We start from the raw sequence: 26,247 nt of genomic DNA, 5'->3' as shown, positions 1-26,247 counted from the left end.
AAGGATAGCTTTCAAATGATGTGCTGTTTGATAAGCTTTGACAAAAAGTGAAAAACCTCATTTGGACTACCTCTAGACTACCTCAATAACAATAAAAAAATAAAATATAATTGAACATAGTCATGCGACACCTCAATTGCAAGCTCCTTCAATAAAGGTTTTAAATATTCAAGTCTTATGCATTAGTTTTTTAGGCAAATTTGAATTTACCATGTTTATCTTTGGGAAGTACTTACATTCAGAGGTAGGAGTTCTTATAAAGCTAGGACATTTCTATGCAAGTAAAACTTCTCTATTTAAGACATATCTTACCATAACGAATCTTTTAACAAATTTTCATTTGTCTTGTTTTGACATGGAGGGTTTGAGGGGAAAGGGGAGATGAAAGGCAAAAGAGGATTTGTGTAGCCCTTTTAGGCTCAATGTAGAAAAAAACGCTAGAATCGTATTCAGAAGAAGTATAGATTTCAAATGATGTGCTGTTCGATAAGCTCTGACAAAAAGTTAAAAACCTCATTTGATGTATCTCTTAACTGCCTCCATAACAATAAAAATATAATATAATTGAATATAGTCATTCAACACCTCATTTGAAAGCTCCTGACATAAATATTTTAAATATCCAAGTCTTATCCAATAGTTTGTGAACCAAATTTAAATTTGCCATGTTTTTCTTTGGGAGGTAATTATATTCAGGAGTAGGGGGGTTAAGGGAGCTAGGACATTCCTAGGGAAGGGAACCTTCTCCATTTAAGGTATACCTTACTGTACAGAATCTATTTACGAGTTTTCATTTTTCTTGTTTTGACATGGAGGGTTTGAGAGGAAAGGGGAGATGAAAGGCAAAAGAGGATTTGTGTGGCCCTTTTAGGTTTAATGTAGAACATAACGCTAAAAACATATTCAGAAGAAGGATAGCTTTCAAATGATGTGCTGTTTGATAAACTTTGACAAAAAATGAAAGACCTCATTTGGCCTACCTCTAGACTACCTCCGTAACAGTAAAGATAAAATATAATTGAATATAGTCATGCAACACATCACTTGAAAGCTCCTGACATAAAGATTTTAAATATCCAAGTCTTATCCAATAGTTTTTGAACCAAATTTAAATTTGCCATGTTTTTCTTTGGGAGGTACTTATATTCAGGGGTAGGGGAGTTTATGGAGCTAGGACATTCCTAGGCAATGAAAACTTCTCCATTTAAGATATATCTTACTATAACATATCTCTTTACAAATTTTCATTTTTCTTGTTTTAACAAGGAGGGCTTGGGAGGAAAGGGGAGATGGGAGGCAAAAGAGGATTTGTGGGGCCATTTTAGGTTTGAAAATAACCTAATATGTAGAAAATAACCTTTGAAACATGTTTAGAAGAAAGATAGCTTTTCAATGATGTGCTGATTGAAAGCTTTTGAATAAAAAATTGGTCTGCCTCCACCTCAATAGGCCTAGCAGTCAAAATAATATTTTTTTTTAATATAGTCATGTAACACCTCATTTGAATGCTCCTGACAAAGTAATTCCAAATAACAATGAAAAATTCTGTGAAAAAAAAAATATTTCAGTCATAAATTTTAAGTTCACACTTATATTTGTACTTTTAAATAAAATATCAAAAACAGCAAAAAAATTCAAAAACTTAGTATCAGTTGAGAGCTGTAAGTGTCAGTAGTTTTTTTTTAAGGATAGTTTTTATTTTCAGAGCTATAGGGTAAGCAATTTTAGGTCAGGGAGATAAACCCAGAGATGGGAGCCAGGAGATAACTTCATCCTGGTCTTTGCCTAATAGTGATAATTAAATTTGAAAAAAAAACCTATATTATTAACGTATTTTATGCTATTCACAATAAATTCCAACTATTATTAGTCAACTAGTTGGAAAATAAATTGTTTCCTGGGGCAATGTTTCTTTCCAGCTAGGTGGCAAAATTAAGTTTTGCTGGGGAGAAGTTATTAGTCAACTAGTTTGCAAAATTAAATTTTTCTGGGGCAAAGTTATTAGTCAACTAGTTGGAAAAGTAAAGTTTTGCTGGGGAAAAGTTATTAGTTAACTAGTTGGCAAATTTATGTTTTTTTTCAAAAATTTAGGAAATGTATTTATATATCTTTAAAAACTTATAAATTAGGTTTGAGCAAGGTTATGAAGAGGAAAAAATTTGTGCTGTACTTCATTTAAGCAAATAATATATTTTGCAAGGTTTCACTTTTATAACACACAGATTTTAAAGGTCATCAAAGGTCAGGACCCTCTAGAGGGAGAAGGGGTGGAGGTAGGTACTTCAAAATACCTTCCCGGGACATACTTTAGCCAATAGACCCATCCCTGAAAGTTTCATTTTTCTAACATAACCCCTTTCCAAGATAGTCAAAAGTAGCTAAAGTTGAATTTTACCGAAAAATTAAAAATGAGACAAAAATATTCCTTCAGTAAAGGAACAAATACAGATCAATGAAAGAACATGCACAATTTATGTCTATTAAATGCAAGATAGAAATGAACAAAACTTCAAATATGCATCCGTTTTCTTTAACAGACAGGAGGAATAAACCTCCAAGCTTTGACAAATTCAATCTGACTTTTGGCACCAGGTATTATAAGACTAATTATCCTGGGAATTAATAAAAAAAAATCTCTGGCTTCAAAGCCCAATATATAACTCAAATTACATCTCCCATTAAGAGGGAGAGAGACAGAAGTTGTAACTGAATAGTAACAATAGTGATAATTAAATTTGAAAAAACCCTTTATTATTAACATATTTTATGCTATTCAGAATAAATTCTAACTATTATTATTCAACTAGTTGGAAAATGAATTGTTTTCTGGGGCAAAATTTCTTTCCAGCTAGATGGCAAAATTAAGTTTTGGTGGAAAGAAGTTATTAGTCAGCTAGTTGGCAAAATTAAATTTTGCTGGGGAGAAGTTATTAGTCAACTAGTTGGAAAAGGAAAGTTTTGACATACTTGAATCTCATCTGTGCTGTAAACCAATTTTACAAGGAGGAAATAGAAATGCAACCACTGAGAACAAACAAAATAAATAATGTGTTGCTATAAGAAGTCGACAATGTTCTCAAGTCACCAAACGTAAATATTTAATTCTACCATATTATATAGTTTTATATTGCTAAGAAATTACAGCAATAAACTGAAAAATATAATTTTATTCTTGTAAAAATTTAATATCACTACTAAATTCACTTTTCACAAGCATATTTCTATCAACATCTTTTGAAGAAATACTTCTAGGTGAGGGCAAATCCATGCTAACTTCATTGTAATCATTAGCAGGAATGTCAATAAAAACGTCATTTGAATGAGATAATGGCTCTGTACTTTGATTTTGATTCAAAAGTGGAGATTTGGAGCTAATGGAGCCATTTAATGTTGTTTTTGCTTGGGCCGCTAATTTAGTACCGGATTAAGCTGTTTTATTTGCCTAAAAAAAAAAAAAAAAAAAAAAAAAAAAATACAATATAAGCGACTAATAGGAAGACAAAAAATTTGAAAAGATAAAAGTGTTACAGAAATAGTGAAAGAGAGAGAGAAAGAGAAGAGAAAGAGTATGCATGGGAGAAGTTATTAGTCAACTAGTTGGAAAAGGAAAGTTTTGCTGGGGCAACATTTACTATCAACTAGTTGGCAAATTTAAATTTTGCTGGGGAGAAGTTATTAGTCAGCTATTTTGCAAAATTAAATTTTTCTGGGGCAAAGTTATTAGTCAACTAGTTGGAAAAGGAAAGTTTTGCTGGGGAGAAGTTATTAGTCAACTAGTTGGCAAATTTATGTTTTTTTTTCAAAAATTTAGGAAATGTATTTACATATCTTTAAAACCTTATAAATTAGGTTTGAGCAAAGTTATGAAGATGAAAAAATTTGTGCTGTACTTCATTTAAGCAAATAATCTATTTTGCAAGGTTTCACTTTTATAACACACAGATTTTAAAGGCCATCAAAGGTCAGGACCCTCTAGAGGGAGAAGGGGTGGAGGTAGGTACTTCAAAATACCTTCCCGGGACATATTTTAGCCGATAGACCCATCCCTGAAAGTTTCATTTTCCTATAACATAACCCCTTTCCAAGATAGTCAAAAGTAGCTAAAGTGGAATTTTACCGAAAAATTAAAAATGAGACAAAAATATTCCTTCAGTAAAGGAACAAAGACAGATCAATGAAAGAACATGCACAATTTATGTCCATTAAATGCAAGATAGAAATGAACAAAACTTCAAATATGCATCCGTTTTCTTTAACAGACAGGAGGAATAAACCTCCAAGCTTTGACAAATTCAATCTGACTTTTGGCACCAGGTATTATAAGACTAATTATCCTGGGAATTAATAAAAAAAAATCTCTGGCTTCAAAGCCCAATATATAACTCAAATTACATCTCCCATTAAGAGGGAGATAGGGAGAGAGACAGAAGTTGTAACTGAATAGTAACAATAGTGATAATTAAATTTGAAAAAACCCTTTATTATTAACATATTTTATGCTATTCAGGATAAATTCTAACTATTATTATTCAACTAGTTGGAAAATGAATTGTTTTCTGGGGCAATATTTCTTTCCAGCTAGATGGCAAAATTAAGTTTTGCTGGAAAGAAGTTATTAGTCAGCTAGTTGGCAAAATTAAATTTTGCTGGGGAGAAGTTATTAGTCAACTAGTTGGAAAAGGAAAGTTTTGACATACTTGAATCTCATCTGTGCTGTAAACCAATTTTACAAGGAGGAAATGGAAATGCAACCACTGAGAACAAACAAAATAAATAATGTGTTGCTATAAGAAGTCGACAATGTTCTCAAGTCATCAAACGTAAATATTTAATTCTACCTCATTATATAGTTTTATATTGCTAAGAATTACAGCAATAAACTGTAAAATATAATTTTATTCTTGTAAAAATTTAATATCACTTCTAAATTCACTTTTCACAAGCATATTTCTATCAACATCTTTTGAAGAAATACTTCTAGGTGAGGGCAAATCCATGCTAACTTCATTGTAATCATTAGCAGGAATGTCAATAAAAACGTCATTTGAATGAGATAATGGCTCTGTACTTTGATTTTGATTCAAAAGTGGAGATTTGGAGCTAATGGAGCCATTTAATGATGATTTTGCTCGCGCAGCTAAGTTAGCAGCAGATGAAGCTGTTTTCTTTGCCTAAAAAAAAAAAAAAAAAAAAAAAAAATACAATATAAGCGAATAATAGGAATACACAAACTTTGAAAAGAGAAAAGTGTTACAGAAATAGTGAAAGAGAGAGAGAGAAAGAGAAAGAGTATGCATGGAAGAAGTTATTAGTCAACTAGTTGGAAAAGGAAAGTTTTGCTGGGGCAACATTTACTATCAACTAGTTGGCAAATTTAAATGTTGCTGGGGAGAAGTTATTAGTCAGCTATTTTGCAAAATTAAATTTTTCTGGGGCAAAGTTATTAGTCAACTAGTTGGAAAAGGAAAGTTTTGCTGGGGAGAAGTTATTAGTTGACTAGTTGGCAAATTTATGTTTTTTTTTTTTTCAAAAATTTAGGAAATTTATTTACATATCTTTAAAACCTTATAAATTAGGTTTGAGCAAATTTATGAAGAGGAAAAAATTTGTTCTGTACATCATTTAATCAGATGATATATTTCTCAAGGTTTCAATTTTGTAACACACAGATCTTTAAAGGTCATCAAAGGTCAGGACCCTCTAAAGGGAGAAAGGGTGGAGGTAGGTACTTCAAAATACCTTTCCAGGACATACTCTATCCAATAGACCCATCCCTGAAAGTTTCATTTTTCTAACATAACCCCTTTCCAAGATAGTCAAAAGTAGCTAAAGTTGAATTTTACCGAAAAATTAAAAATGAGACAAAAATATTCCTTCAGTAAAGGAACAAAGACAGATCAATGAAAGAACATGCACAATTTATGTCCATTAAATGCAAGATAGAAATGAACAAAACTTCAAATATGCATCCGTTTTCTTTAACAGACAGGAGGAATAAACCTCCAAACTTTGACAAATTCAATCTGACTTTTGGGACCAGGTATTATAAGACTAATTATCCTGGGAATTAATAAAAAAAAAAAATCTCTGGCTTCAAAGCCCAATATATAACTCAAATTACATCTCCCATTAAGAGGGAGAGAGACAGAAGTTGTAACTGAATAGTAACAATAGTGATAATTAAATTTGAAAAAACCCTTTATTATTAACATATTTTATGCTATTCAGGATAAATTCTAACTATTATTATTCAACTAGTTGGAAAATGAATTGTTTTCTGGGGCAATATTTCTTTCCAGCTAGATGGCAAAATTAAGTTTTGCTGGAAAGAAGTTATTAGTCAGCTAGTTGGCAAAATTAAATTTTGCTGGGGAGAAGTTATTAGTCAACTAGTTGGAAAAGGAAAGTTTTGACATACTTGAATCTCATCTGTGCTGTAAACCAATTTTACAAGGAGGAAATGGAAATGCAACCACTGAGAACAAACAAAATAAATAATGTGTTGCTATAAGAAGTCGACAATGTTCTCAAGTCACCAAACGTAAATATTTAATTCTACCACATTATATAGTTTTATATTGCTAAGAATTACAGCAATAAACTGTAAAATATAATTTTATTCTTGTAAAAAATTTAATATCACTTCTAAATTCACTTTTCACAAGCATATTTATATCAACATCTTTTGAAGATATACTTCTAGGTGAGGGCAAATCCGTGCTAACTTCATTGTAATCATTAGCAGGAATGTCAATAAAAACGTCATTTGAACGAGATGATGGCTCTGTACTTTGATTTTGATTCAAAAGTGGAGATTTGGAGCTAATGGAGCCATTTAATGATGATTTTGCTTGCGCAGCTAAGTTAGCAGCAGATTAAGCTGTTTTTTTTGCCTAAAAAAAAAAAAAAAAAAAAAAAAAATACAATATAAGCGACTAATAGGAAGACAAATAATTTGAAAAGAGAAAAGTGTTACAGAAATAGTGAAAGAGAGAGAGAAAGAGAAAGAGAAAGAGTATGCATGGGAGAAGTTATTAGTCAACTAGTTGGAAAAGGAAAGTTTTGCTGGGGCAACATTTACTGTCAACTAGTTGGCAAATTTAAATGTTGCTGGGGAGAAGTTATTAGTCAGCTATTTTGCAAAATTAAATTTTTCTGGGGCAAAGTTATTAGTCAACTAGTTGGAAAAGGAAAGTTTTGCTGGGGAGAAGTTATTAGTCGACTAGTTGGCAAATTTATGTTTTTTTTTTTTTCAAAAATTTAGGAAATGTATTTACATATCTTTATAACCTTATAAATTAGGTTTTAGCAAAGTTATGAAGATTAAAAAATTAGTGCTGTACTTCATTTAAGCAGATGATCTATTTTGCAAGGTTTCACTTTTATAACAGACAGATTTTTAAAGGTCATCAAAGGTGACGACCCTCTAGAGGGAGAAGGAGTGGAGATAGATACTTCAAAATACCTTCCCGGGACATACTTTAGCCCATAGACCCATCCCTGAAAGTTTCATTTTTCTAACATAACCCCTTTCCAAGATCAAAAGTAGCTAAAGTGTAATTTTACCGAAAAATTAAAAATGAGACAAAAATATTCCTTCAGTAAAGGAACAAAGACAGATCAATGAAAGAACATGCACAATTTATGTCCATTAAATGCAAGATAGAAATGAACAAAACTTCAAATATGCATCCGTTTTCTTTAACAGACAGGAGGAATAAACCTCCAAGCTTTGACAAATTCAATCTGACTTTTGGGACCAGGTATTATAAGACTAATTATCCTGGGAATTAATAAAAAAAAAAAATCTCTGTCTTCAAAGCCCAATGTATAACTCAAATTACATCTCCCATTAAGAGGGAGAGAGACAGAAGTTGTAACTGAATAGTAACAATAATGATAATTAAATTTGAAAAAACCCTTTATTATTAACATATTTGATGCTATTCAGAATAAATTCTAACTATTATTATTCAACTAGTTGGAAAATGAATTGTTTTCTGGGGCAATATTTCTTTCCAGCTAGATGGCAAAATTAAGTTTTGCTGGAAAGAAGTTATTAGTCAGCTAGTTGGCAAAATTAAATTTTGCTGGGGAGAAGTTATTAGTCAACTAGTTGGAAAAGGAAAGTTTTGACATACTTGAATCTCATCTGTGCTGTAAACCAATTTTACAAGGAGGAAATGGAAATGCAACCACTGAGAACAAACAAAATAAATAATGTGTTGCTATAAGAAGTCGACAATGTTCTCAAGTCATCAAACGTAAATATTTAATTCTACCTCATTATATAGTTTTATATTGCTAAGAATTACAGCAATAAACTGTAAAATATAATTTTATTCTTGTAAAAAATTTAATATCACTTCTAAATTCACTTTTCACAATCATATTTATATCAACATCTTTTGAAGATATACTTCTAGGTGAGGGCAAATCCGTGCTAACTTCATTGTAATCATTAGCAGGAATGTCAATAAAAACGTCATTTGAACGAGATGATGGCTCTGTACTTTGATTTTGATTCAAAAGTGGAGATTTGGAGCTAATGGAGCCATTTAATGTTGATTTTGCTTGCGCAGCTAAGTTAGCAGCAGATTAAGCTTTTTTCTTTGCCTAAAAAAAAAAAAAAAAAAAAAAAAAAATAAACAATAATCGAAAAATAGGAAGACAAAAAATTTTAAAATAGAAAAGTTTTACAGAAATAGTGAAAGAGAGAGAGAGAGAGAAAGAGAAAGAGTATGCATGGGAGAAGTTATTAGTCAACTAGTTGGAAAAGGAAAGTTTTGCTGGGGCAACATTTACTGTCAACTAGTTGGCAAATTTAAATTTTGCTGGGGAGAAGTTATTAGTCAACTAGTTGGAAAATGAAAGTTTTGCATGGGAGAAGTTATTAGTCAACTAGTTGGAAAAGGAAAGTTTTGCTGGTGCAACATTTATTGTCAACTAGTTGGCAAATTTAAGTGCTGCTGGGGAGAAGTTATCAGTCAACTAGTTGGAAAATGAAAGTTTTGCTGGGGTGAAGTTATTAGTCAACTAGTTGGCAAATTTAGATTTTTACTATACAGATGGGTTAAATTTTCCAACTAGATGACTAAAATGTTTTTAATTATAAGGAGATTGGATAGTACCATTCTATATAAACTTATGAACTAATTTTTTCTAATAGTCAAAGGGTGGAGTCCCCTTTCCAAGATAGTCAAAAGCAGCTAAAGTAGAATTTTACCTACCAACTCTCTAAAATGAAAACTCAAATTGTGTTAACCACTTCAAGCATTTCAACACTTACTTAGTGTATGTGTAGGCTATATCATTGGTAAAGGTAGAATAAGTAATTAAACCTTACTCCCATACCCTCCTTTAATGTGAAAATGTATAGGCCAACTGCCTGGTTAAATTTTCAATTTACCACATAATTTAGTAAGGATGAAAGTGAAGTGGTCTATAGCCCTTCATGCCATTTTTATTGCTTTTTAATAATGCAATAATTGCTTTTGGGGCAAAATGTATTTTGAGCCCTTAAAGGAGCATATTCTTAAAGGGGATAAACTCTATTCTTAAAGTCTTTCTAGGCTATTTATAGAGGCTGAATAATAGAAATAATTGTACATAGGCTAGTTAATAAAAAAGGAAAATTATTTCAGATAAAAAAAAAAGTAGCAACATATTTTAGCAGGGAAATAGTGTTCCTTTCAGTCTGAAAGCATTGAGTCTATGTCTATGCTACTTCATTGATGCTTTTTAATAATATAATAATTGCTTTTGGGGCAAAGTGCATCTTGAGCCTTTAAGGGAGCATATTCTTAAAGGGGATAAACTCTAGGCTAGGCTATTCCTAAAGTCTTTGTTGGGTATTTTTAGAGGAATAAAAGAAATAATCATGCTTAGTCTATAAAAAAAGAAAATTACTATAGATAAAAAACTAACAACAGAACTTAACAGAGGCATAGTATTTCTCTCAGTTTTAACTAATAATCTGAAAGACTTAAAAAAGTTGCCATTTGTTTAGTTCATTAGATCTGACTTGCTTGATAAGTAGATTTTTACTATTTAAAGTTTTCCGTATTCTAGAAATTGGACTATTTTGTAAACTTATGCAGCTATAAGTTTGTCAAAGTCTTAAGTCATCTTAGGTTTAGAAACTGATGAACATATTAACACTAATTACTTAATCTTGACATTTCAAAGTTTCCATACCTAGAAGTTCAGTTTTGTGTACAATCTTGGCATTCTCAAAATAAAAAATTAATTCATTTATGCCAGTATCAAAAGTACAAAGGTTCTTTCTGTGGCTGTTCTCAACCAAGTAAAATTTTTAATTGCACAGTCCTTTAAAATCAGTTTCTTTACCCCTGCTGATTCTAAATTTTCTGAAAGCTCAAATACTATTGATCTACCCTTAGAACTTAGCCCTTAACTGGTTGGATGTTTTTTGGTTATGTAACTGACCCATAACTAAACAATTGTAAATAAAAAAAATTCAGATAGGAACTTGTAATTTGATTTTTGAACTTGGCAGTGGCTGCTTGGACTGTTTTGTTTTGCTGTCTTTACTTATAAGCAAACTCACAGGCTTCTTCTGCTGCCTTACAAGAGGAACATTATTTTTGTCAAACAAGGTCTGGGGCTACTATATATCTGAAGAACAAATTTGACAGGTGTCTACCTTCTCCTTTTTATAGTTTCTTCCTGGGTGACATTTTTTTCAATGTTCTTTCAACCTTAAAAATTAGGATCTCTGTTGCAACCTTCACCCAATGCATCTTCTTTGGTTTCAAGTGCTCTATGACTTCATCCTCTCTTAGTTTCTGATGACTACTCATTTGGACTTTCTAAAAAGTAACAAATAAAATGGAAAGGCAAAGAAGGCGAAAACATTAACCTTCTTGGTAGCAAATACTTATAGACTGGTAGGAATGCTATGCTTCCTTGTAAAAAGGTAAAAAACCCCATCAGTTTCTGTATATAAGAAAACATAGATTATGGGATTTGTGCAACCATAATTTCCCTATCAAATGTTAGCCATTCAGACCCCCTAGCAACTGTTTATCAAAATATTTGACCCTGGTAGTTTTTGGTCCTTTTGTTACATTAGTGGTTAGGTGAGGTAAAAACTACCCCAAACTCCCTGACCTCTTTTTGGATTGATGCAGGAATTTGACTGACCCACAATGATTCTTTGTTGGGTGTTTGAAGATTACGTAGAACCACAATGGCATAGCCCAAGGGTTATTGGGAAAGTATAAAAATTAAAGTACATAGGGTGATTTTATAGCCAAGCAGTTAAAGGTAAATCTTCCATAAAATTTCAGAAGGATGATTCCTGTAACTGGAACTCTTATAAGTGATAAATATACTAATACACCTTGTTGGCTGTAATATACTAATATACTTGGCCATAATGCATAGTATACTAATACACCACACCAAAACGCCTAGTTGGCTGCTTGCAGGCTGCAGGTTGCCATCCTATGGTTTAAATGAAGCACAATGAAAGTATTTTCAGCATCTTTTACTAAAGTAATTAGACATATCCTTCCATCAATTATCACCCCACCTTCCCATTTGATTAATAGGTCATGTCTAATAGGAGTATTTCCCCAACGTTTTAAATTGGTGCATGTGATAGGTCTCATCAAAGGAGGTGACTGTGAGGATTCTCGGAACTACAGGCCAATCTTTGTTTTGTCAGTGTTCTCCAAGATATTTGAAAGGCCAATACTCAAATGTCTGGTGAGATTTATTGAAGTAAATTTTTTTTTCCATCAGCATCAGTTTGGGTTTTTCACAAAGTATTCTACAGAACATTCTTGTAATAGACTTCTTCAGTTTATACAACGATCTTTAGATTCTAGTCTCATTCCTGCAGCTATTTTTCTTCATGTAAAGAAAGGTTTTGACAGCCTTACAGACAAGATCCTCATTGGTAAACTTTCTCATCATGGTGTGCATGGGTAAGCAGTGTCTTGGTTCTCTTCATACCTCAGTGACAGATCTATCATCATGGAAGATTCAGACAAACAAAGTCCAATTGAATATGGATTACCCAAGGTTCTATTCTTGGGCCAACCCTCTTCCTCATCTACATGAACGACCTCTACCAACTTTTTAACGCCCCAATGTTTGCTGTGGATTGTGTCATAAATTTTACTCTCAGACTAAGTCAGCATTCACATCTGATAGGTGAGAAGAATTGGTAGCATTTTTAGATGACACTACTCTAGGTTCTAGGTTCTGCAGTTGGTAGATGACACTACTCTAGGTTCTGCAGTTCTGGATGAAACATTTCTTATTCTAAAGCTTTAAGCAATGACTGAGAAGATACTTAATTGGTCTGACTTAAATCAACTAGCTTTAAATGTAAAAAAGTTGTATCTTCTTGTTTTTTTCTCACACAGGTGTGGGCTGCCACACAATTACTGAGCTTTGTACACCAAGAGGTTCCATAAGTCACCCCTTGGATTGATATGTGCAATTCCTGGGAGTTCTTTTGGTTGAAAATCTATTGTTTAAGTGGCATGTTCAAGTAATAAGAGTGAAAATTTCCTGTGGACTTTAAATCATCTGAAAACTAAAGCATTCATTTCCTTTTCCTATCCTCCATCTTTTATATTTCTCTATCATTTTACACTTATATATGTTACCGCTTGTCTGTGTGGATGTATACATTTCCTTCTTTACTTGCTCCTGTTCACCATCTTCATGGGAAAGCATCAAGAGTTCTCCAGTTGACTACACACACCCCTGCTGATCTCCTTAAGATTAAAGATATTCATGTTACATCTCTATCTTCAACAGAAGTTGTATCTGAGGATTTGAAGAGCAATGCTGCTGGTTTTGTTGACCAAGTTACCTCAGAGGCGGCTGAACTAAACATGGTTATGAATAAAGACAAATGCTCAGTCATGACATTTTCTTTTCTTCAGAAAACTCAACCATCTTTCAAACCTCCTATTGCTTCTGAGCTAATAAGTCCTAAATAACTTTACCTGGTGTGGTGGTGATTTCTTCTGACCTCTCATGGTGAGAGAACACAAAGACAATTGTAAAAAAAGCTAATGGCGTAATCCAAATGCTAAAAACACTGTAAAAATTTTGAGTTCCTGAGGACAAGCTGAAACTAATATTTTGCAGTTCCATCCCGCCGTTAGTTGAATATGCTTGTCTGGTTTGGCACTTTGCCCTTACCCAGGATGAAACTGATAAAATAGAGTGAGTTCAGAAGGGATCACTGCAAATCGTTTATGGTGGTTCCCCTCTAACTTACTCCTTTTACCTCAAAGAATTTAATCTTGAATCCTTTTCTTCCTGCCAAGAAAAATTATACCAAAGTTTTGGATTCTCCCTCCTCCAACATCCCATCTACCAATTTTTCCGTCCCCCACCTTTTGGCCCTCTAAGATCTTGCCCCCCCCCCCTGGGAAGGGGCGGAGAAGGTTCCAAAACAGAAACCAGTCCAATTTAAAACAAAGCCCTGCAGTAAAAGCTTTTTGCCAAGCTTTGTGAAATATTACAATGATCTCTAGTGTTTTTTTTCTTTAGTTTATTTTATCCTGATGAAGTTTTATCTGACAATTTTATTCTCAATCTCAAGTGTTTTTATGCTTTAGTTTATTTATCCTAATGAAGTTTTATCAGACAACTTTATTTTGCTATTCATGACTAAGAGACATCATATTTGGGCTTTGCCCACGAGAGCTATGTCTTGTTTTTGAATTAAATGAATTAGAATTCATTGGCATATCAATACTTCCATGGAAATCTCCCATGTTGTTTTTCTGGACTACTTAAACTAGTAAGGAAAGTAAATTTGTACACAGTTCATAACTGGAAGGATGTGATGATTCCAGCTACTCTCTTGGTTTGTTCAGACATTGGGTCTGGCCGTGACTGTGTGGCGTGCTCGGAACTTGGTTCCTGCTGAGATCCTGCAGTCACAAACACTTGGCTCCTTTAAGAGACAAATATAAAGTTTCTTATTAAGGGTAAATATTAAATAAATTTTTGTTGTTTTATGGGTTGTTGTTTTTTTAATTAAAAATCAAGTAGTTGTGGGCATTAAGCCATGGCTAATTGTAGAAAAAGCCAAGACAGATAGTCTGAGTGAGTGAGAGGCAAATCTGGTATAAGCGCTTTTTAGGATTTATGAAAATGATGTTATTTCATTTGTTTATAGATAAGTCTATCTAACATCTGTCCATTTGTCATTCCTAGGGCAGAACTAAGATAGACAGTCATAGAACTAAGGGATGGAAGATTGGATTGATGCATGATGGACAATGTCCACTGGACTTGTATGCAAAACGGGGAACTGAATTTGCTTGGACTCACAGGCAAACAAGTGAAATCTAAGCCAAGTGAAACTTAAAAAGTTTTTTCCACAAAAGATATTTTTCAAAGAAAAGTAAGTAGCCACATTAAACCAAGGATGAGCAAAAATAAAGTCAAATAATTTGTCAAGCATTAAATACCATAAATTACCATCAATAAACAAAAGAAAATCAAAACAAAGGGAAGTTACAGTAAACAACCAAGTAAAACTAAAAATAAGCAGAAAGTCAAGCTCAATCAAGCAGGAACTACTACAAGGAAGAGTATGGCTAACACCTCCTGTGCCTTCTAAAGAGCACAGCATAATTTGCATTGTAATAAAAAAAATCCTGATTTCAAGCTATTCGTTTTCTCATAACATTAAAAAAAAGAAAGAAAATTATAACCAATATTACTGAAAAAGATAAATAAATATGGATTGACAGTTTAATATATATTGATATTCATTCCTGATGGTGTTAATAATTTTGGATTCATTAAAGTTAAAAAAGAGAAAATGTTTAAAATCTTATTTGTTTTCAGTAATGAGCAAATTATGTTTTGTATAGTCCTATCCCTCTTTGTGATAGTTTCTGGTTCTTTTTTTTTAGCTTGATTAGGCTATTTATTGTAATTCCTGTTCATTTTGGAGTTTTCAGCTATTTTTTAATCGTGATTTATGGTAGTATTATCCTTGAAAAAATGTTTGAATTGATTTCTGCTCATCTTTTGTTTAGTGTGGCTATTTACTTTTCTTTGAACAACTTCTTTTGTGGAATTTTTTTTGTTTGTTTAATTTATGTTCATTTTTAATTGACATTCTTTTTCATTGGTTAAGAAAAGAACGTTTTAAATCTTTTTGGGTTTTCTCTATAAGAATTCTGATTTCAGCATTCAATTCGAATATTGGACAAAATTTTCAACAATTTTGAATATTACCTGTACTATAATTCTTTGGGTTTATAGGCACAGGGAAATACATTCAAATTTATGAGTTGAAAACCTGCATGATCTTTTGGGTTCTACAGGGTTGACATATGCTAACCCCTGTCATGTTATCACTTCGAGTATAAGCAAATATTAATTAACCATCCTCCTCTACATAATCTGAAAGTTTCAGTTTAATTCCTTAATCTTTCATAAGGTACTGCATATACACCCTTTTGACCACCTTGGATGCACTATGTGCGTTTTGATTTAGTTCGATTTGCCACTCAAAATGCCCTAAAAATTTTAACTTAATAGGGTTTGACATGTTTGGTGAAATGCTGCAATTATTGCAAAAAAAAAAAAAAAAAAAAAAAATGGGGGCAGTCATCCAGCCAGAAGCATTTTCTGAGCTGGTCATTCGTTTTCTCATAACATTAAAAAAAATAAATAAAATTATAACCAATATTACTGAAAAAGATAAATAAATATGGATTGACAGTTGATATTCATAAATAAATATATATTGATATTCATTCCTGATGGTGTTAATAATTTTGGATTCATTAAAGTTAAAAAAGAGAAAATGTTTAAAATCTTATTTGTTTTCAGTAATGAGCAAATTATGTTTTGTATAGTCCTATCCCTCTTTGTGATAGTTTCTGGTTCTTTTTTTTTAGCTTGATTAGGCTATTTATTGTAATTCCTGTTCATTTTGGAGGTTTCAGCTATTTTTTAATCGTGATTTATGGTAGTATTATCTTTGAAAAAATGTTTGAATTGATTTCTGCTCATCTTTTGTTTAGTGTGGCTATTTACTTTTCTTTGAACAACTTCTTTTGTGGAAATTTTTTTTTTTGTTTAATTTATGTTCATTTTTAATTGACATTGTCTTTTTCATTGGTTAAGAAAAGAACGTTTTAAATCTTTTTGGGTTTTCTCTATAAGAATTCTGATTTCAGCATTCAATTCGAATATTGGACAAAATTTTCAACAATTTTGAATATTACCTGTACTATAATTCTTTGGGTTTATAGGCACAGGGAAATACATTCAAATTTATGAGTTGAAAACCTGCATGATCTTTTGGGTTCTACAGGGTTGACATATGCTAACCCCTGTCATGTTATCACTTCGAGTATAAGCAAATATTAATTAACCATCCTCCTCTACATAATCTGAAAGTTTCAGTTTAATTCCTTAATCTTTCATAAGGTACTGCATATACACCCTTTTGACCACCTTGGATGCACTATGTGCGTTTTGATTTAGTTCGATTTGCCACTCAAAATGCCCTAACAATTTTAACTTAATAGGGTTTTACATTATTTATTAAATGCTGCAATTATTGCAAAAAAAAAAAAAAAAAAAAAAATGGGGGCAGTAAACCAGCCAGAAGCATTTTATTAGCTGGTCATTCGTTTTATAATAAAAATAAAAAAAAAAGAAATAAAATTATAACCAATATTAATTAAAAATATAAATAAATATGGATTGACAGTTGATATTAATAAATAAATATATATTGATATTCATTCCTGATGGTGTTAATAATTTTGGATTCATTAAAGTTAAAAAAGAGAAAATGTTTAAAATATTATTTGTTTTCAGTAATGAGCAAATTATTTTTTGTATGGTCCTATCCCTCTTTGTGATAGTTTCTGCTTCTTTTTTTTAGCTTGATTTGGTTATTTATTGTAATTCCTGTTCATTTTGGAGGTTTCAGCTATTTTTTAATTGTTATTTATGGTAGTATTATCCTTGAAAAAATGTTTGAATTGATTTCTGCTCATCTTTTGTTTAGTGTGGCTATTTACTTTTCTTTGAACAACTTCTTTTGTGGAATTTTTATTTTATTTAATTTATGTTCATTTTTAATTGACATTGTCTTTTTCATTGGTTAAGAAAAGAACGTTTTAAATCTTTTTGGGTTTTCTCTATAAGAATTCTGATTTCAGCATTCAATTCGAATATTGGACAAAATTTTCAACAATTTTGAATATTACCTGTACTATAATTCTTTGGGGTTATAGGCACAGGGAAATACATTCAAATTTATGAGTTGAAAACCTGCATGATCTTTTGAGTTCTACAGGGTTGACATATGCTAACCTCTGTCATGTTACCACTTCGAGTATAAGCAAATATTAATTAACCCTCCTCCTCTACATAATCTGAAAGTTTCAGTTTAATTCCTTAATCTTTCATAAGGTACTGCATATACACCCTTTTGACCACCTTGGATGCACTATGTGCATTTTGATTTAGTTCGATTTGCCACTCAAAATGCCCTAAAAATTTTAACTTAATCGGGTTTTAAATTTTTTATTAAATGCTGCAATTATTGCAAAAAAAAAAAAAAAAATGGGGGCAGTCATCCAGCCAGAAGAATTTTCTGAGCTGGTCATGAAGGTTCCTGCTGGATTTCCATTGAGTAAAATATCTGGACACTGTTTGCTTCGAAAATAAGTAGAGGAGGGACTTCGTTCTCAATCACATTAACACTAGCACACATTTTGGTCAACTGGCCTCTTTCTGCTGACTTTACTTCCCTGCTGGCTTCTGGCATTTCTGTGCAATGATTTTACTTGGCTTGTGGACAGTCGTCAGACTAGATTCGTTTATATTCCAGATTTCTTGTTGTTAGAACTTGTGTTTATCTAGGACTTGCTCCAAGTTGTCAAATTAGCTCATACAGTATGATGGTTGAAAGCAGTCGCCTGTCCTAAGCTTGTACCCGCTGGCGTTCTTCCTGATAGAGTTTTATGGCAAGCCATAGGACCACTGTACCAATCCTTGCCTGAAGTTCCTTTACCGTCTCAACTAGCCTAGGTTTGTATTTCCAGTTATTTTGTACTTTTATACCCTTTGTAATGGCATATGTGTATGCAAGCTCACTCGCTTCTAGGGAAGGACAGCCAAAATGCATATTGGCTGTCATTTTCAAATAAGTTTCTAGTCCCTTTTCTTGTTCCTGTGCAAATATTGATCTTGTTTTGTAACCAGGAGTAAAGAAACTCAGATCATGACTTTGTGGAGGAATATTTTAGCTTCTCAACTTTTTTCAAGTTGTCTTGCAGTATTCCTCTTGGGACAGCCATGGCACTTGCAGAGATTCTAACTGTCTTTTTGTCAACTAAGACATAGAATCTGATGCTTTCATAACTTCTGGATCCCATCCTTGTTTTTTTCTTTTCTCCTCTGTTTTACTTCTAACCATTTTGTTGTAAATGAAATTTACCTTGAAAAAAATATAATTTCAGTTCACCTACTGATCTCATAGGGTCAAATAATGCCAGAATTAATCAAGTTTTGGGTTTTAAGTTTACCTTCAACCTTAAAATAGACAGTTTACTCAGCTTTTATAAGCAGAGCCCACGCTTCGACACCTTGGTTCAGGTTGTCAAACCTACCCCAGACATTATTGGTAAACTGATTGAGCCATGCTAATTATGGGCTGGTCTCCTCTATGCTTGGTTGTTCCTAAAATGTCACAGAAAAGCTCTTTAGCAAATCTAAGTTCATATAATATCTTGATTTAGTTAACATCCCCAAATAGATACGAAGTCACAGTTGGAGCTGCAGTTGCAAGTAGTCACATTCGCAAGCAGTAGCAGTAGCTTAAATAGTGGCTGTAGCAGTAGCATAATTAGTAGTTGTAGTAGTAATAACAGTAGCATTAATAATAATTGTAGTAGTCCTGAAAGTTTTAATTTAATATCCTCAGCCGTTTCTGATATAGCGCTTATACCCTCTTTTTTACCACTTCCAGGAATATAGTGTACTTTGATGTGGTTTAACATATCCTAAACAAAATACATAGAAAATCTTTTCACTTTTTTGACTTTAATAAATGAAAAATTATTCAGATTTTAAGGACTTAATATTATACTAAAAATCCATGGTCATTTTTTCAGTTAAGTGGAAATTATGTTCAGGTCTTGAGTTTTTGCTTGTTTTGAATTTGACTCAGTCATCGGTTCTGATTTTTGTTCGTTTTGGGCTTAATTTATTTATTGACGGTGATGGTAGTTTCACGCTTGGAAGATTAGTTGATTTCATTTCTGCTCAGTTTTGGTTTAATGGAACTCTTTTTTTTTTCTTTAAAAAACTTGTTTTGTTGAAAAAGTTTGTAAGTTAATTTCTGTTGGCTTTATTAACATCCTCTTTTCCATGGAAACAAAACAAATTTTTATATCATTAATTGTTTTTTTTTTATATAAGAATTCATAGTTTGCCTTGCTATTGTTGGAGAAACTTTTTTAACAGTTTTTAATCCTATCACAAATAGTATTGTGCCTCCTCAAATAGTATTTGGCAACCTGGATACACTTACACTTTTTTGATTTATTTAAATAGTAGGAGCAAAAGTAGTTATAGTAGTAGTCCTGAAAGTTTTGAGGTGTCTTATTGGCATCCATACACATAGTGCATTTTGATTTATTTTTTAAGCAATATATAGTTTTAAAGCAAAATAGGCAAATTGCATAAATAGGTATCGGGGTTAATTTACCCAATATCTCCAGAGACATAGTTACTGGACCATTCTACTATGCTGAACAAAATGGCTGTCAAAAATTTTTGACTCCATGTGTTTTGAAAATGAATGGGCTTGGGGAGAGGGCTGCTTGCCCTCAAATCACTTTCGAATATTAAAAAGGGCGCCAGAACTTTTAATTTCCTATCGAATCTCCTCCTTTAAAGGTTTCAATGATATAGCTAGCTATTTTAGAGTGACGCAGCCTATGATATTATTTATATGCTCTTTTGGAAACCTGCATACATGTAATTTTTTTTGTTTAATTGAAATTACTTCCCTAAGCGTTCTCTAAAAGCATCATCTTAATATTCTTAGCGTCATTAGTTACAGTAACTGTAGTAGTAGTATTAGTAGTGTATATAAAATGCCCTCCGGCTAGTTCAAAATCCGCCACAGCTTACTCTTATGCGTCTTACATAATAATGTAAGCTGCTCTTGAGATATTGCTTTGTCACCTATTTTGAGAATCTACACACTCATAGTTCGTTATGATTTAGTTCACCTTCCGACTAAATATTCCTTCAAAGTTTCACCCTAATACCCTTCGCTTGCGTAGTAAAACAGTTGTTGTAGTAGTTGTAGCATTAGTAGCAGTATGTGCATATCCCCTTTGGTTTCTTCAACATCCCTTTCAACACCCAATGAAAGTTTCTACTTAATACCATCAACTGCTCCTCAACCATTGCTGATGCGTCCTCTTGACAACCTGTGTGGGCATGGTGTGTTCCAATTTAGTTCAATACAGTTTCAATTTTTTTTTTGCCTTAATACCCTTAGCTTTAGTAGCAGTGCCAGAAGAAGTAGTAGCAGTAGAATTAATAGTTTTAGCCTGAGCTTTAGTGGCAGTAGTAGGGGTAGAGGTAGTAATAATGGTAGTAGTATGAGTAGAAGAAGTAGTAATAGGATGCAAATGTTGTCTTTTGGCTGTTTCAGTATCCCCCATAACAAGCCTTGTAAGTCTCAACTTCACTCATCAATCTGTTCCTGAGATATTGCTGATACGCCCTTATGACAACCTGAATACAGATGGCATGTACGGATTAAGTTAACTCTCCCCCCCCCCCCCGAAACAAAATAAAATCACCTTACAACCAGGCTTGGTTATAATGGTAGTTACAGCAGTAGTGTTTGTATTAATAGTAGTAGTATTAATACGTAATACCGTTAGGACTAGTAGCAGCAGCAGTATTAATGTATTTTCTTTTGGTCAGTTGAACCTTCCTCTCATCAAGTCCTGAAAGTTTTAACTTAATACAATTAGCCGTTGCTAATATATTTCTGAGTACCGGGAGCCCGGCGGGTTTGCTGCCAGGCACTCGGCACGTGGCAGGCTTCTATATATGGATTCGTACTATCTCTTGTCGTTCAAACGCAGACAATTTGAGCCTTTTCTTGATGTCATGACGTCCAAGTGGACCTTAAATTAGGAGTGGTGACTTTGAAAAATTAAGTTTTTTTTATTGGACCTTTAACTTTTGCCTCGGCTTATCTTTTGTCATTATGAAAGACATATCGCCGAACCTTTGTTTCTCTTGATTCTTCACGTGGCGGGACAAAAACTTCTTTTTGTTCCTACGATTTATCTAGTCCATGTTTTTTATTTTCAAAGGTATGGTAGGCATTGATGATCTTACCCATGTCAAAATCCAAAACCCAATCACTATCGTTATCATTTTCAATTTGTTTTGTTCGTTTTACCTCGGCTTGTCTTTCGTCATTATGGAATACATAACGCCAAACCTTTGTTGTTTTTTTTAACATAGGTATAGTAAGCATTGATAACCTTATCCAAGTCAAAATCCCAAACCGAATCATCATCGCTATCATTTTCAATTTTGACACGTTTTGATTCTCGCTGTCCAGGTTGATTTTCACCCGTTGTGAATTTAATTTTTTCACGCCGTTCTCTCGATCTTATCATGTTTGTTAGTTCGGGTGTTGGTCAAAAGATCATGTAATAACTGCAAATTTCCATTTTTTGGGCCTTCCTACAGACATTGTGTTGGATAAATAACTGACTACGTTGGAAACTCAGCTATCTTATTTATAATAAGAATGACATCACATAACGTCATATAAGGGAACTTATGTTAGTACATGACGTCATTGGAATATAAGGACATTTTTATTTTAGTAGGGGAGACTGGGGTAATGGCGGTCACCTAAGGCAAAATGAGAATAAAAATTAAAAGAAAGATAAAATTCAAACCTAAACACGTTAAATCTCTAGCATAATATATTTTACCTATTGAATACTTGAATTGAGCCTTAATCAAGATTATATATAGGCATTAAGCATTGTTTTGCCAAACCAGCTTTGACCGGTATTACCCCCTATCCTAGGGGTAATGGCAGTTGGTAAGGTCATGCTCTACTAAAGGGCTGTAAATAAAAAAATGTGGGAAATTTCAATGACATAAACACTTTAAATTTAAATAATAATTTTTTTATTTTTAAATAATTCCTTATTTAGTAAATTAAAAAAATGTAATTGAATTTTTGGGCATAATTAGAAATCATTTTTTTGAAAAAAAAAAAAAAAAAAACATCTTTCCATAGCAAAAAACGGCTTAAAGAATTAAAGCGCCAAAAAGAAAAAATTCATATAACTTATGAGCTTGCAAAACTTTAATTCAATTTTAATTTATTTAGCACATTTCACATAAATAGCCCTCAGGATTGTCCCATCCGGAACATTCTTGATGTGCCCATAATGCACAAGAAGTGCACCGATACCACATTTCTCCATCTTTCCCGCTGCCTTCGCAATAGAAACAGGTTTCTTTGCCGATCTCTGTCAAACATAGCTCACTTTCTGATTCGTCTTCACAAATGTTTTTCTCATCAATTGAAGTGTCGGAGTCAGATTCAAAAAGTTTCCTGATCATTTTCTTTTGCTCCACTTTTTGTGTTTTTCTTTCAGGAACAGCAGGCTTTTTCTTTTCTCCATTAAATTCTTTTTTTATACATGACGTAATTTGCAAAAAAAAAAAAAATTAAGGCTCTTAACAAATTTTCTCAAACTTCCGACCGATCTAGATCGTTTTTTTTTTCAGGTGAAATATCCGAGGATGCCAATTTTCCCGAAAAAAATATGGAGCCGTTTTCGAAAAATAGAATATAAATTATTGCTCGTTTATAAAGATAGTATATGTCCTTTTGAAAACCTGTATATACATATAATTTTTGAAATTTTTACCTTTAATGCTCTTAGCATTACAAGAAGTAGGAGTGGTAAATGTAGCAGTGGTAGTCGTAGCAATATTAGTAGTAGGGTGCGAATATTGCCTTTCATTTCCTGAAAGTTTCAAATGAATATACACAGTCATTCCTGAGTTACTACTTTTTGACAACGCGTATACATATTTGGGCCCGACCGATATAGTGGCCAGCTGATATGGGGGTCAGTATTACTATCGGATATCGGCTTATTTTTGTACGAGTATGTGCAATTTATCCAAAAGATAGCACCAGATTTCCTCAGGTAATTTTTGCTTGTCCAGTCCATGGGGGTGGAGCCTCTAGCTAAGTCTGATCATGGTGGAGAGAGCAGCAGAGGTGAGATAAATGAAGTTAGATGTTTGTTGCCAATTCTTGTCAATCCATTCCTGGTGCAGCAATGTTCGAAATGCATGGTGAGTTCAAGAACGGACCACTTCTACCAAAACAACTAAAAAGAATACAATAAACTATAGATTTCTGTTTAATGAATGTTCACTAGCGTGTGTGAAAAATCCAAGATTCTAATGATTAAAACCATAATATCCACTCAGGGGTGCAGCTAAGGGAGTGAAGGGGATCTCGTAAGGTGGCGAGGGGGAGGGGGAAGCTCCAAGGAAAATTTGCCTATTTACCTTGGAAATTTAGCTTATGTGTCCGTACTTGTTGGCATACTCTACGATTTTGTCAACATATTCCTTAAATCCCTGCGCCAAACTTAAAACCCTAGCTGCACTCCTGTATCCAGTATGGCTAGTATGGATTCGCTTGTAACGGATCATATCATATCAACATAAAGATTTCAGGGCACTTGTTAGCTAAACAAAACACACTCAAGAATAGATAAACTCGGACAAGTGATACAACAGATGGGAAATATATAATTTGGGCTATATATTTGCACATCAGGGCTGGGGTGGAAGTATTTAGGCAGCGTGAAGTTAGAAAACAATTTTTACTTCATAATATGCAGAATAGTTGCAGTTAACACATTTTGCATGCAGATTCGCTATACTTTAACCCCCCCCCTCCCAATGTGCAAATACATAGGTCAAATTATATATTTCCCATCTATTCTGTCACTTGTCTTTGTGGCTATGAAACCGATTTTCTCAGATCTAACCTAAGCGTTATTCTTGAGGTGTTTCGTTTAATTAACAAGAACCGTTTTTAAGTTAATATGTGAATGATTAAGATACAATCAGCGTTATTGAAGTTTGAGTTTCAAATAATCGATTTCAATAAATATCTTACACTTTATTAAATCATATTTTCATGTGTTTATGTAACTAAACCGGCTTTTGTTTATGTGACTAAACCGGCTTTGATTTAGTTTTTTCTTATTTGTTACCTGCACAATATCTGCCATTTTGTTTGTGTGCTCAGAAGCTGCTGATCAGAAAAGGTCTTATTTTCTAGAGGGGAGTTTATCGGCAAATTATTTCGGTATCGTATCGGTGTAGTACCGTTATATCGGTATCGGACCCGAAAAATCCATGTTGGTTTGACCCTGATTCACATAACGTGTTTTGGTTTAGTTTAACACTTCCCTGGACATTCTATGAAAGGCTCAGCTGAAAGCCCTTTGTGGTTTTGGAAAGTAAAGCTCAAACATGCATACCTTTCTTACTAACGTATAGGCTACTATATGTTAACAATGAACGAATTGCCTAAATTACAGCCCTTGCCTTAAAGGCTGCGGGGGTGGGGTGGTGTGAAATCTTCATTTTTATAATTACTAGGCCTTCCAACAATGCGGAAGAAAATAGAAATGTTTCAAAATTTGGCTTAATATTTGTTTGATTTAATGTTTATTTGGTTTAATGTTTGGGGGGGGGGGGCTGTTGGCTGGTTACCCTCAAATCACTTTTTACTCTTAAACAGGGCACTAAAAATTTAAATTTTAAATTGAAGGAGCCCCATCCGAATTTTATAAGGCCACCGATTCCATAAAAAGCTTATATGTTCCAGGGCCTAACTTACAACTATTGCCCCGGTGCTCTGGTGGTTTGCGTTAACCCTGGATGGATTTTCATATGTCCTTTAGTCTCTTTCGAACAAAATAGCCATCTTGAAATTTTCGATCAGATGCGTTTGGGAAAAAGAGGGCGTCGGAGCGGGGGGCGAGTTGCTCTCAATCGCTTTTGACTCTTAAAAGAGAACTAGAACGTTCAATTTCCAATTAAATGAGCCTCCTCTAAAGTAAATGTGACCACCCCTTCCATAAAAACCTTATATGCCCCCGGGGCATAACTTACAACCTTTGCCCCCTGGTTTTGAGGGTTTTTTTCAACCCCAAAGGCCTTGTTATATGATCTTTAGACATTTTGAACAAAATAGCACGGTAAAATTCCGATTGGATGCATTTGGGAAAAAGAGGACGTGGAGGACGGGGTGATTTATTTGTTCTGTGATCACTTTTGACTCTTAAAAAAAAAAAAACTAGAACTTCTGACTTTTAATCCAGTGAGATTCCTTCAAATTTTATACGACCATCTGCTCCATAAAAACCTTGTGTGTTTAATGGGTAATTGATTTTAATACCCTTTCAAGTAAAAGAAACACTCCTTTTAAGCTTATTAGAAGGGTTTCAAGCAGAACCGTATCCAGTATTTTTTTAGGAGGGGGGGGGTACAAAAGGAATTTCCTTTTTTTGGGGGGGGGGGCACACAAAAAAATGCCAAAAACGAAAAAAAATTGTTTATATCCATTTTTGTTATGTTTTTACGAGTCCGACTAACATTTCGGGGGGGGGGGGGGTGTTCAAACCCCCTAAACCCCTCCCCTGGATATGGCCTTGGTTTCAAGGTTAAATAATTTTTATAATTTTTATATTTATGACGTTTTAATTTGCAATATGAATGAAATTAAACCAACCTGATTTGCTTGGATAAAAAAAAGCCGTTTTCTACTTCCAGAAAATAAGTAACAATATTCATTTGAGAACAAACATTTGATTCTGAGGCAGTTGCTTTGACCAATAAATTCCAACCAACATTTTGACTATTAGGATAAGGGCTAGATTAGCAATGCCAAATAACGAGGACGTTAGCTAGAGTTTCTATTCTGCAGGTGAGGAAGAAAGACTAGAAAGAGCTTGGCGGCTATGCAATTCTTTTGGGGTGTCTAATTTGGAAGACAAGTTACTACCAGACAGGGTACTAGATAGTGGTTGTATCACTCCTCTTCATTTTTCTGTTGGTTTGCTGAATTTTTGCTTTCTTTTTTCTGTTAATATTTAATTTATCAGG

At 33.3% G+C, this 26,247-nt stretch overlaps 1 protein-coding gene across 1 annotated transcript in view; it reads left to right on the top strand.

Moving 5' to 3' along the window:
* LOC148951600 (uncharacterized) overlaps positions 1–26,247 on the top strand; it is a 41,675-nt gene that overhangs the window by 13,508 nt on the left and 1,920 nt on the right. The gene's annotated exons all lie outside the window — the stretch shown is intronic.

The sequence above is a fragment of the Artemia sp. Qi Xiang Cuo genome, chromosome 6 (genome assembly GCF_049724085.1).
Source record: "Artemia sp. Qi Xiang Cuo chromosome 6, ASM4972408v1, whole genome shotgun sequence".
Taxonomy (NCBI): domain Eukaryota; kingdom Metazoa; phylum Arthropoda; class Branchiopoda; order Anostraca; family Artemiidae; genus Artemia; species Artemia sp. Qi Xiang Cuo.
Note: the sequence above shows the minus strand (reverse complement) of the source record. Positions and strands in the feature narration are given on the sequence as shown.